The sequence below is a fragment of the Phycodurus eques genome, chromosome 12 (assembly GCF_024500275.1).
Source record: "Phycodurus eques isolate BA_2022a chromosome 12, UOR_Pequ_1.1, whole genome shotgun sequence".
NCBI lineage: Eukaryota > Metazoa > Chordata > Actinopteri > Syngnathiformes > Syngnathidae > Phycodurus > Phycodurus eques.
This window is the reverse complement of record NC_084536.1, coordinates 12,504,732-12,515,495: the sequence shown is the minus strand read 5'-3', so window position 1 is coordinate 12,515,495 and position 10,764 is coordinate 12,504,732. Positions and strand designations below refer to the sequence as shown.

The 10,764-nt window shown below is 41.0% G+C and overlaps 1 non-coding gene across 1 annotated transcript; it reads left to right on the top strand.

Annotated features, from left to right (window-relative positions):
- Positions 1-186: 186 nt before the first annotated feature.
- trnas-aga (transfer RNA serine (anticodon AGA)) lies at positions 187-268 on the top strand. The gene has a single exon. It is a non-coding gene; the product is annotated as a tRNA-Ser (tRNA).
- Positions 269-10,764: the final 10,496 nt, after the last annotated feature.

Below are 10,764 nucleotides of genomic sequence, written 5' to 3'. Positions count from 1 at the left end.
GGGGGGTGGGGGGTTATTTATGTTTTTTTTTTTTTCCGCCGCTGACTCGTTCGCATGTCCCTTTAAGAAAAGTCAAAGTGCAAAACGGGGCGTTCCCTATGCTAATGAGGAGCGGCTGTCCGGCTGGCTCGGTTGAAAATTATGTTCACCATTCATCATCCAGGGCTACGTCTAGTTACGCATGCAGTTGTCGTGGCCGAGTGGTTAAGGCGATGGACTAGAAATCCATTGGGGTCTCCCCGCGCAGGTTCGAATCCTGCCGACAACGGCCCTTTTCTTAAATATTGTTCTATAATGTCCAATCGTCCTGTAAAGACAACACATCAGTACAAACCAGTATTGTGTGTATGGATGCGGTGTTTACCCTTCATCCAGATGACTGATTTTGGGGTCCTCTATTTCTGCCGATAATATACATTAATGATCTTTCACGCTTACTGTAAACTCAATGTTACACACCTCTGGAGCTTTTGTCAGCATGGCATGTCTGTCTTTACCCATGTGTGGGTTTTAATGTCAAAAGGTGGCACATTCCACCACAAGAGCATATTGGAGTGATTTCACATTCCAAGTGATTAAAGCACGAAGTAGGATGTCGATTGTCGAATACGATGACTAAAAGTGACAAAATATAAACCAGTACACTGTGCCTTTACTGTAAAAGTCTCATCTGGTATGTTAGTTTTGGTTGGGGAAAAAAATTGCAAAACCAATGTGCTAAAACAATTTGTTTTGCAAGGACAACAACAAATAAAATCACTTTATATTGATACAAGTAACATAAAATAGAAACAAAATAAAATGGCAAGCAAATACAGAATGATGCAACTGAACAAGAGTACATGAACCAAGGTGACAAAAATTGTTTAAAAAAAAGAAGTTAAGTATGCATCTATCGACTTTCTATGTTTAATTGAAGTTTTATTTCTGCATCTTAAAACTTGAAAGCTTTAGTTAAAAAAAAAACATGAGCTACCTTCATCCAATTAATGTAGTTTGATGTTCTCCCTCAAAACTCTGGGACTAATTGCTCTTGGGAGCCCTCTAGTGGTACCAGTGCACTAACCAAGTACAGTGGTTCCTTGAGATATGAGTTTAATTTGTTTCATGACCACACTCGTAAATTAAATACTTGTGTCTCAGATCATATTTTATATGATATATTAATAATAATCCATCCATCCATCCATTTTCTGAGCCGCTGCTCCTCACTAGGAGTGGGCGTGCTGGAGCCTATCCCACCTATCATCAGGCAGGAGACGGGGTACACCCTGAACTGGTTGTCAGCCAATCGCCGGGCACATACAAACAAACAACCAGCCGCACTCACATTCACACCTACGGGCAATTTAGAGCCTTCAATCAACCTACCATGCATGTTTTTGGGATGTGGGAGGAAACTGGAGTGCCCGGAGAAAACCCACGCAGGCTTGGAGAGAACATGCAAACTCCACACAGGCGGGGCCGAGGATTGAACCCCGCTCCTCAGAACTGTGAGGCTGACGCTCTAACCAGTCTTCCACCGTGCCGCCATTATTAATAATAATAATAATAATAAATACCATTAAGCCGTTTAAGCCTATCAAAAGCTCAACAATGTTTGTAATGTGTTTTTTTTTTATTAAGGAAAACGGCACTATAATACACTATGACGTAATTAAATAGAATGTAAACAATTGGACATATTGCCATTTATTTATCTTTTTTTTTGCTTCAATTCAATGGACACTGTGCTGTTCCTTCTGGTGGTTGTGCCTTTGCCACCCGGGGGCAGTATAATACAGATATATGACTATACATGGAGATGGTCCTCAGAACATTGCAGTAATATTTTTCATTTTTCATAGGGGATAAAAAATACATGGCTGTGTTTTGTTCTATTGTCTGCCTGTGTATGTTGCTACACAGTTTGTGTTAAAATATCCATTGCTTAAAGGGTTATAACACCGCAACCATAATTTGCTTGTGCCTTGGGACACTGATGCTCTAGCAGATAGCAAGTGATCAGGAATGATCCTGTTTGATTCCACAAACAGGATCCCTGCTCTGTCGGGAAAGCGGGAGGAGGGACCATCTCCTGACCTCTTTGGTTGGTGGGCAAACTGCGGGAGGTCTGGCTTGTGTCATGTGACGCTCATCAGGCGGTCCGACACGAGGCGTTCAAAGGACTACATGACCACAGATGTCAGAGTGACAGGCCTGGATTCACTTTGAAGCAGGAAAATGTATTTATTTATATACTTATTTATTTGTTTTTATTTTGGATATATTATATTTATTTAAGATCTGGAAAATTCTATCAACCTTCCTGGGGCGCTACTGAGTAAGTTTTGTTGGGTAGTGTTCCGGACCAACACACTTACTCGTCATATAAAATACTGTATGTAGTGTAAGTGGTGTGTATCGTACCCATCAAACGCTAATCCCATTGGTTTCACAAGTTTTAGTGTAAAAACCATGAGCCTGAGGCCAGGGAGGAACAGGAAGGAAATATCTGGGAATGTCATCTAACCTCCAGGAATGTGCTGTGTGCATTACTGATGGCACTCCGGCGAGCTCTCAGTTCTAACACGTCCACTGATGCTGTGGTATGAGGATAAATGAAGCCCCCCTGTGAAATTGACCCATGTTAAACAAATATAATGAAAAGTCATTAATTGTAGTGGATTTAATCCACGTATTTGCAATCAAATGGTGGGTTGAAGTGCTTCCTTTCTGATTATTAATTATTATTGAGTCACTTTTTGAGATGTTTTTTTGTTGTTTTTTTTATTCCTGAAAATTTTGCAAAGAATGCCCTGGGTCAAATTTACTTGACAACATTATTGTCATTCCTAAGAAACGAATGCAGCGCGAGAGTTAATAATACAAAAGCATGTCATTCATATTTTTAAAGGTGGCAGTTTTGGACAACTAAACACGCAAACAGGTCAAACTGACCCACCAACATTATTGCAAGGGTTACAAGGGTTAATAGCGTACAAAATCTTTTAATCACATTTATAAAGGTGAGACTTTTGGATAAATCAACACCCCAAGTTTAGAGAACCTAAACAGGAGGGTTGAGAAATACTGTGCACAAAAATTTCAATCACATTTACAAAGCAGTTCGGACAACGAAACGCTCCCCGGTCAAATTGACCCAGCAACATTATTGCTCTTCCTGAGAAACAGGAAAGTTAAAATCACACAAAAACATCTTATTCACTTTGGTGACACTTGGATAAGTAAACATCTTTTCCTTTCGGCTTGTCCTGTTACGTGTCATCCTTTTCCATGTAAGCCTATGTCCTTGCATCCTCCTCTCTAACACCGAGCTCATTTCAAATTTTATCCAACCTGGTCATTCCTAGAGAGAACCTCAACATATTCATTTCCTCCACCTGCAGCTCTGCTTCTTTTCTCTCTTCAGTGCCACTGTCTCAAAACGTAATCCAGGTCAAATTGACCTGGTAGCATTATTACTCATCCTGGGAAGCAAACACATTCTGGGTCAAACTGACCCAGTTGCATTATTGCTGAGCCTGAGAAGTAAACCTAAACAGAAGGCGTAAGGAATGCAAAATAAACATGCAGTCATTCATACTTACAAAAGTGACACTTTTGGACAACTGAAAACACCCAGGCTCCCAACATTGGGACCCTGGGTGTTGACCCAACATTATTTCTGGTCCTGAGATTGCTGAGATTGCTGGTCCTGAGAAGCAAACATAAACAAAGGTGACATTGGTGAAAAACTACACACATCATCCCGGGTCAGATTGACCCAGTAGTATTATTGCTAATCCTGAAAATCAAACCTAAACAAGAGGGTTAAGAAATGCACAAAAATCTCATTCGCATTTACAAAAGCAATCCTTATAAACACAAGAAACCACCATCATACTCACGCACCAAGTCAGCAAATACCAACACAAACAGGCAGCCTTTCAGCGATGGAATCTGACACTTACCTTGGAAATTATTTATCAAGGTTAGATTTTTCCTACTGCACGTCTGGACAGGCAGGCACATTGTCCAAAGTGTTCAGAATGTAAATACAACAAAATAGTTAAGTTAAACTAGACAATGCAATTTCTGTAGAAACTGAAACTGAATGCTCAAGATATGGTGCTCAACTGAAATGCTGTAGAATTTATGAAATGTACAATTGTAGAATGTGAGAATTGGAAACAGTTAAAAGTTTTAATTATAGCATTGCAGGGGTTAGGTTTCGGACCACCCCGACAATAGGTGAAATCTGCAATGTGGCTGCAATGTTTTTTGTTTTTTTTTACATATTGTAAAGCTGCATGAAGCACCACAATCCCACACTTATTAATCTTTCCCACACTCTTATTAACCTCAACCAGTGAGGGCCTTCGGAGACTTCTACAATTACAACTTAATTCAATTATTAATACTATATATATATATATATATATAATAAATATATAATACATTAATCTACTATAATACATATAATATCCATCCATCCATCTTCCATTCCGCTTATCTTCACTAGGGTCACGGGCGTGCTGGAGCCTATCCCAGCTATCTTTGGGCGAGAGGCGGGGTACACTCTGAACTGGTCGCCAGCCAATCGCAGTGCACATATAAACAAACAACCATTTCCACACACATTTACGCCTATGGCAATTGAGTCGTCAATCAAACTACCACGCATGTTTTTGGGATGTTTTCTCCTCGGAGAAAACGCACCCAGGCACGGGGAGAACATGCAAACACAACACAGGCGGGGCCGGGATTTGAACCCTGCTTCTCAGAACTGTGAGGCAGATGTGCTAACCAGTCGTCCTACATACACACACACACACACACACACACACACACACACACACACACACACACACACACACACACACACACACACACACACACACACACACACACACACACACACACACAAACATTCATTCATCCCACATCCCAAAAACATGTATGGTAGGTTAATTGAAGACTCTGAAGTGCCCGTAGGTGCAATGGTTGTTTGTTTATATGTGCCTTGCGATTGGCTGGCGACCAGTTCAGGATGTACCCCACCTCTTGCCCAGAGTCAGCTGGGATAGGCTCCAGCACGCCCGCGACCCTAGTGAGGATAAGTGGTACGGAAAATAAATGAATGAATGAATGTCTTGGCTGCCCAGCTTCCCATCATGTACACTATATGTATTTATTTATTTTTTCGTCCAATCAGATTTCAGCTTCTACATGTGGCCAAATGTAGGATGCCCAAGTCCTTCATAATCCCGAGTGCTGGTGTCAAACACACAAACATCGTTCAAATGGCCTTTTCTTTTTTTCAACCAGTCAGAGTCTAGATTCACCACTCTGCACCTTTGCGAAGGCTGAGTGACCAAATTGGTTAGCACATCTGCCTCACAGTTCTGAGGACCGGGGTTCAAATGGATGAAAACATCATCCAATGATACATGCCCAGACGTTAGTCTATTTAGCTCACATTTATTGAGAAAGTAACGAAACATGGTTACTGTGAGACGTAATCGTCGACAAATTCTCTGTATTTTCCCGAATGTCCTGAATGAGCTGAATATTTTGATGTTGATGGTGTAATAATTATGAACATTTCCTATTTTATTTGGTAAACAAGCACATGAAGCAATGCTTTTTAAAAAAAAAAAAATATTTTATTTACTCCATACTTTGAAAACTATTGTGAAGAATGATTGGCCAGTAGAGGCCACCTATTGATTTTGCAATCAACCAATTGTAAGCCATCCAGTTACGGGAAAAGATTGGTCCTTTTCGTTTGAGAATTGATTCTTGGAACTTGCAGAGTATCGTCGCAAAGCAACAAATAACACAGCTATGAGTAACAAGGGAGAGCTTCCCTAATTGCAAAGTGCTCTATTAGCTTTTATGATTGATACGACTGAACACACAGACAAGCTTCGCAAAAGGCCACCTTGAAGTGAACATTTGTCCTGACGCACGCTGTGTTGTGAAAAGTGGTGATTTGGAGAGCGGTCGCCATCAGGTTTGGTTTCAGCGGTCCATTTTCCCCCGTGCAGGAGCTTCTGATTTAGTGAAAAAAAGCTGCCAGTGACACTGTGGGGACTCGACATCCAGCTCGAGCTGGTTAAACAAATCAAACAAGTGCAAGCATTGTGAGCACAACAGTGAGGGTTCAAGATCACGCCTGACCATTTTTCCCCCACTTTGTTCCACGCCTCGTTTTTTTAATGTTTTTTGAATGTGTTCTCTGTTCTTTATCTGCTTGTTATGCGATACCCGTATTAAATGCAGAATGAGCTGGTGAAAAACTGCTGGCGACTTAAATATGGCCGCAGATCTCTTTGAGCTTCTATATATCACATTCAATGATCAGTCTTTTCCAACCCCTGACCCCCATAGCTGTATGTGGGCCAGTTAGTGGAATGGTTTAAAAATATACAATAATAACAATAATAATGCATTCAATGAATTGATTCCTACAACGATTCAGAGGGTTTGATGCACGCTGTTCACAAAATTATGAATTAAATAAGTCTGACACATGTCTGCGGTCGGCCTGCACCACAATCAAATTCACCAAAATCACAATAGACCAACAGTCTACCTTGCACCAAAAGTTAGACGTGGTCTGCGCAGGTGAAAGTTTAGACCGAATTTTAGTCACCAAATTGTCATATGCACCGGGCGGATGTCAAGGAACACACCTTCATTGCGTGGGTGCACCTATCTTGGCGCAGACCGGTCTGCCAAATTGACAAACGCGCCAGCGAGCCTTGCACTTGCATGAAAATCAAGATACTTCACCATTTGCTCTCCAGTGCATTTTGTTCAGTCACATAGGTGGGACCTGACAGTTGTACATGAGTAAAATGACTCAAACTTAATTTAACCCGAATAAAAAAAAATAGTAATCAATTTCCTGAAAAAGACAGAAGATAGCTTGGATAGGCTCCAGCAGCCCGCGACCTTAGTGAGGATAAGCTGTAAAGAAAATGGATGGATGGATATTATGTCGCTAATTTAGCAATTGCTACACGGCATCTTTCACTACTTACTGTGCCTACTTTCACACTAATAACACACTATGAGTATTGTTAACAGGTTACTGTTACTTTTGTGTCCTGGACAAAAAAACAAAAAAAAAATCACACTTTTAGCTGCAGCTCTTTTCCTTCATTATTCATCACTATTTAAAACAATGAAAATTGCCCTCTCTGTCACCAATTCCACCAATGTTTTGATACAGTATTTGAGGGGCATTTATTTGAGTTCTTGGGATAATTGTACATATGCTCCCACCTTAATTTATTTGGAGCCAATCAAAGGCACTTTAAATGGTGGCAGGTATGTGCTGACCCCCTTTTTAAATGAGTTCTGATGTGATTGCTCGAATGCAAACACAGCCACCCCGGTTTTTCCAGCTTTTTTTAAATTGAAATGTGTGCAGTTCAATTTCTCTTTTTACCCTGGAATAAAAGCCAAGAACAAATAAACTATTTGAATTCAAAATTCAAATTCTAAACCTTTGACTCATTTAAGTACATACCTTGGGCAGGTATAACAGTTGAACACACTCGTGGCATTATCTCTAAAATGAAAATTAAATATTCTTCAGAAAGTTCTTCCCAACTCTGTTGTGGAGGTTTCCAAAACTATGTGGCATTTGTAAGTTGTGTTGCTTTCACTCTTTTGTTCAGTTTACATTTAAAGTCTGGAGACTGTGCCTTTTTGTACAACTCACAAATGTACATTATTTTTCAGTTTTGGGTAACCTTGGCTACTTTTCTTTAACCTCTGGAAGTTCACCACTTACTGTATCTTAATTTATACCATTGCAAGCTATTCATTGGACTACTATTCATTGACTACTTAACTTTTTATTTTTTAGAAAAAGGAACAAATTCGAGTGTTCAGTCTCCAGACTTTAACTTTAAACTGGACAAAAGAGTGAAAGCAACACGACCAAGAAGTGACACACAGTTATGGTTAATTAAAGTCCCCAAATATATGTGTGTAGTAACTTGTCTGACCTCAGCCCCGCCGGCATTTTTCAGACATTCCTCTGAATTTGGCTGTGTTGGAAAAATTGTAATATTGCATTTCAGTTTTCCATTCCAACTCTCACCATGATACAGTATACTATTTAATGTCTTTCTTTAAATGATTCCTCTATATTTTCCTATGAAATTAAAATATTTGTTTCCTTCTACAATTTGTACTTGAAATTACTCTTTCCATTCATTGTGTCAGAAGTGTTCTTTTTTTAACCTCATGAACAAATGACCTTGCCCATCTGTCCATTTTAAACAACTAAATGCAGCCCTTGAGCACAAATTTGTCCAGCCCTGATTTAATTTCAATTTAATGTAATTGTAGTGAGGATAAGTGTTTCAGAAAAAAATGGGTGGATGGATGTAATTTATTATGCTCATTTTACGCTCATTCTCTGCAATTTCAGAAAGAGGGCTTGCGCTTTCATCTATTTGCCTTTAGAGGGCGCGCAAAAAACATTGGCCATTTCAATTCATGGCCCTTTAGTTTCATTCAAGGAGAATAATATTGAAGTAACCGTTGAGGAAATAAGCAAGAAATATCCTTTCATGAAAAGGGCAAGGCATCCCTCCACTATGAAAACATGCGAGCGTTCGGAAAACCAGGAAACCTGATACTGCAGGAGAGAGTGGGAAGAACATATCGAGGAAAGGCCCCCTCCTTTCCTCGAGGAGGAGGACAGTGGGAAGAATGACAGGATGGGAGCATCATTGCCACCACTCTATCCCAAGGGAGCTAGGGTGGAAAAATTCCAGAGTTCATTATGCTAACAACAAGAGGTCACACTTTCATGTTTTCAAAAAGGAGTCTATCGGGGCGAGGTGAACGAGAGAGGAATTATAAACCCTGAAGGTCAGGCAGGCAAAGAGCAAGCTGGAGAAGAGGCGTAACTCTTGGAGAATCTATGACGGACGTGTTACAAAAACGCATAATAACCGGCCATCGTGTTTTCATAGCCATCTCAGTCACATCTTTGGTAGGATAATTTTTTTTTTTTTAAAAGAACAGCATTTCTTACTATCAAACCTATTGCTGTCTTTCAACGATGTGCGTTTTCTGAGCCTGCATACAAACATGTGCCAAGAGAACAAAGTCCAATCTTATTTTCCATCCATCCATCCATTTTCTGAGCCGCTTCTCCACATTAGGGTCGCGGGCGTGCTGTTGCCTATCCCAGCTATCATCGGGCAGGAGGCGTGGTACCTGAACTGGTTGCCAGCCAATCGCAGGGCACATACAAACAAACAACCATTCGCACTCACATTCACACCTATGGGCAATTTAGTGTTGTCAATAAACCTACCACGCATGTTTTTGGGATGTGGGAGGAAACCGGAGTGCCCGGAGAAAACCCACGCAGGCACGTGGGGAACATGCAAACTCCACACAGGCAGGGCCGGGGATTGAAACCCGGTCCTCAGAACTGTGAGGCAGACGCTCGAACCAGTCGTCCACCGTGCCGCCAATCTTATTTTAAGAGTGAGAATAAAATATTTTGGTCAAATCCCAGTACAGTGAATCACTAACCTACTGACCAATTCACTTTTTTTATTTTTTTCGGTGAAACCTGTCCCAAGCTATTCTCTGAAAAATGCCTCCATTCTCTGTTTGCGTTTTTGGTATAATGTTCTAAAATGCCACATGATGGCGCCAAAGCCCTGCCTAAAAGGACAGTAGCAATTGGTGTCAGGGAAGTCTGTTAAAGGGATACATGTTGATTGAGAGACAAACATCTTGGTATGTCGGGAGGAGCGAAGTTAAGCCTGGGTTGGTAGTGGAAAATACAGAGTTTTTGCCAGACTTGCACGTACATGTTCGGTTCCATTGCCTTTTTACAAAATCTAAATCATCTGATTTGTTTTTTTCAACAGTATTTTGCAAGATAAGTTCATTCTGACTGAAGTCAGCAAAGGTTGGTTTTTACCACCCCCGCACTTGTGACAGTCTGTCAGACAAGGTCAGCCATGCCACCTCTCCCACTCAGCCACAGCCACCTATTTAAGGCATTGTTGATGACTCATTCATTCTCAGATTGTTCGACACTCATCAATGGAAGATGCTACCCCGTGAACCCCCTCCTGCCTCAGATCACAAATTCTGCCTAAGCACGTTTGTTTGCCTGTCCCCGTGGCTGTTTGGGATTCTGCTACAAAGACGGTGACGTGTGAGTTTCCCCATCCTGCTCTCTGTGAATTGTGGATTAAGACAACCACGAAGTGTGATCATCCCTGGCCTGCTACGTGTGGAATACGCAGCATTACCGAATGACAAATTCTTAATGATCAAAGTCTCACTATCGGACTGCGGTCCGCCAGTTAGTGACCACTGCACTACACTATCATTGACCTGTATGAAACACTATCATGTCAGAGCCAAAGGTTAAGATGAGCTGCATTGATTCCTTAGATCCACAGATTTGTGTTTGTCTCTGATAGGTGACACATGCTAGATTGCTCAGTGAAGGTGACAACTGAATGTAGTGTATGAAGTGCTGTCTCCATGAGTGAAGATGCTTTGATTGTGTTCCAGGCACTCACTTTTTTCTTTTGTACCACACTAAGCTCCGCGTCTGAAAGTAGAAGATGCATTCCTTGTTCAACCACCTAGCTCAGCCCTTGGTCGTAAAGCTGTACTCAACATTTGTTCTTCAGGTCTTCCTCCACCCCCTCAAAACATGTTAAATTCCAGGAGGCTTAAAAAATGGGTTCTGTAATTCTTGAATCTTGGTGTATTTTA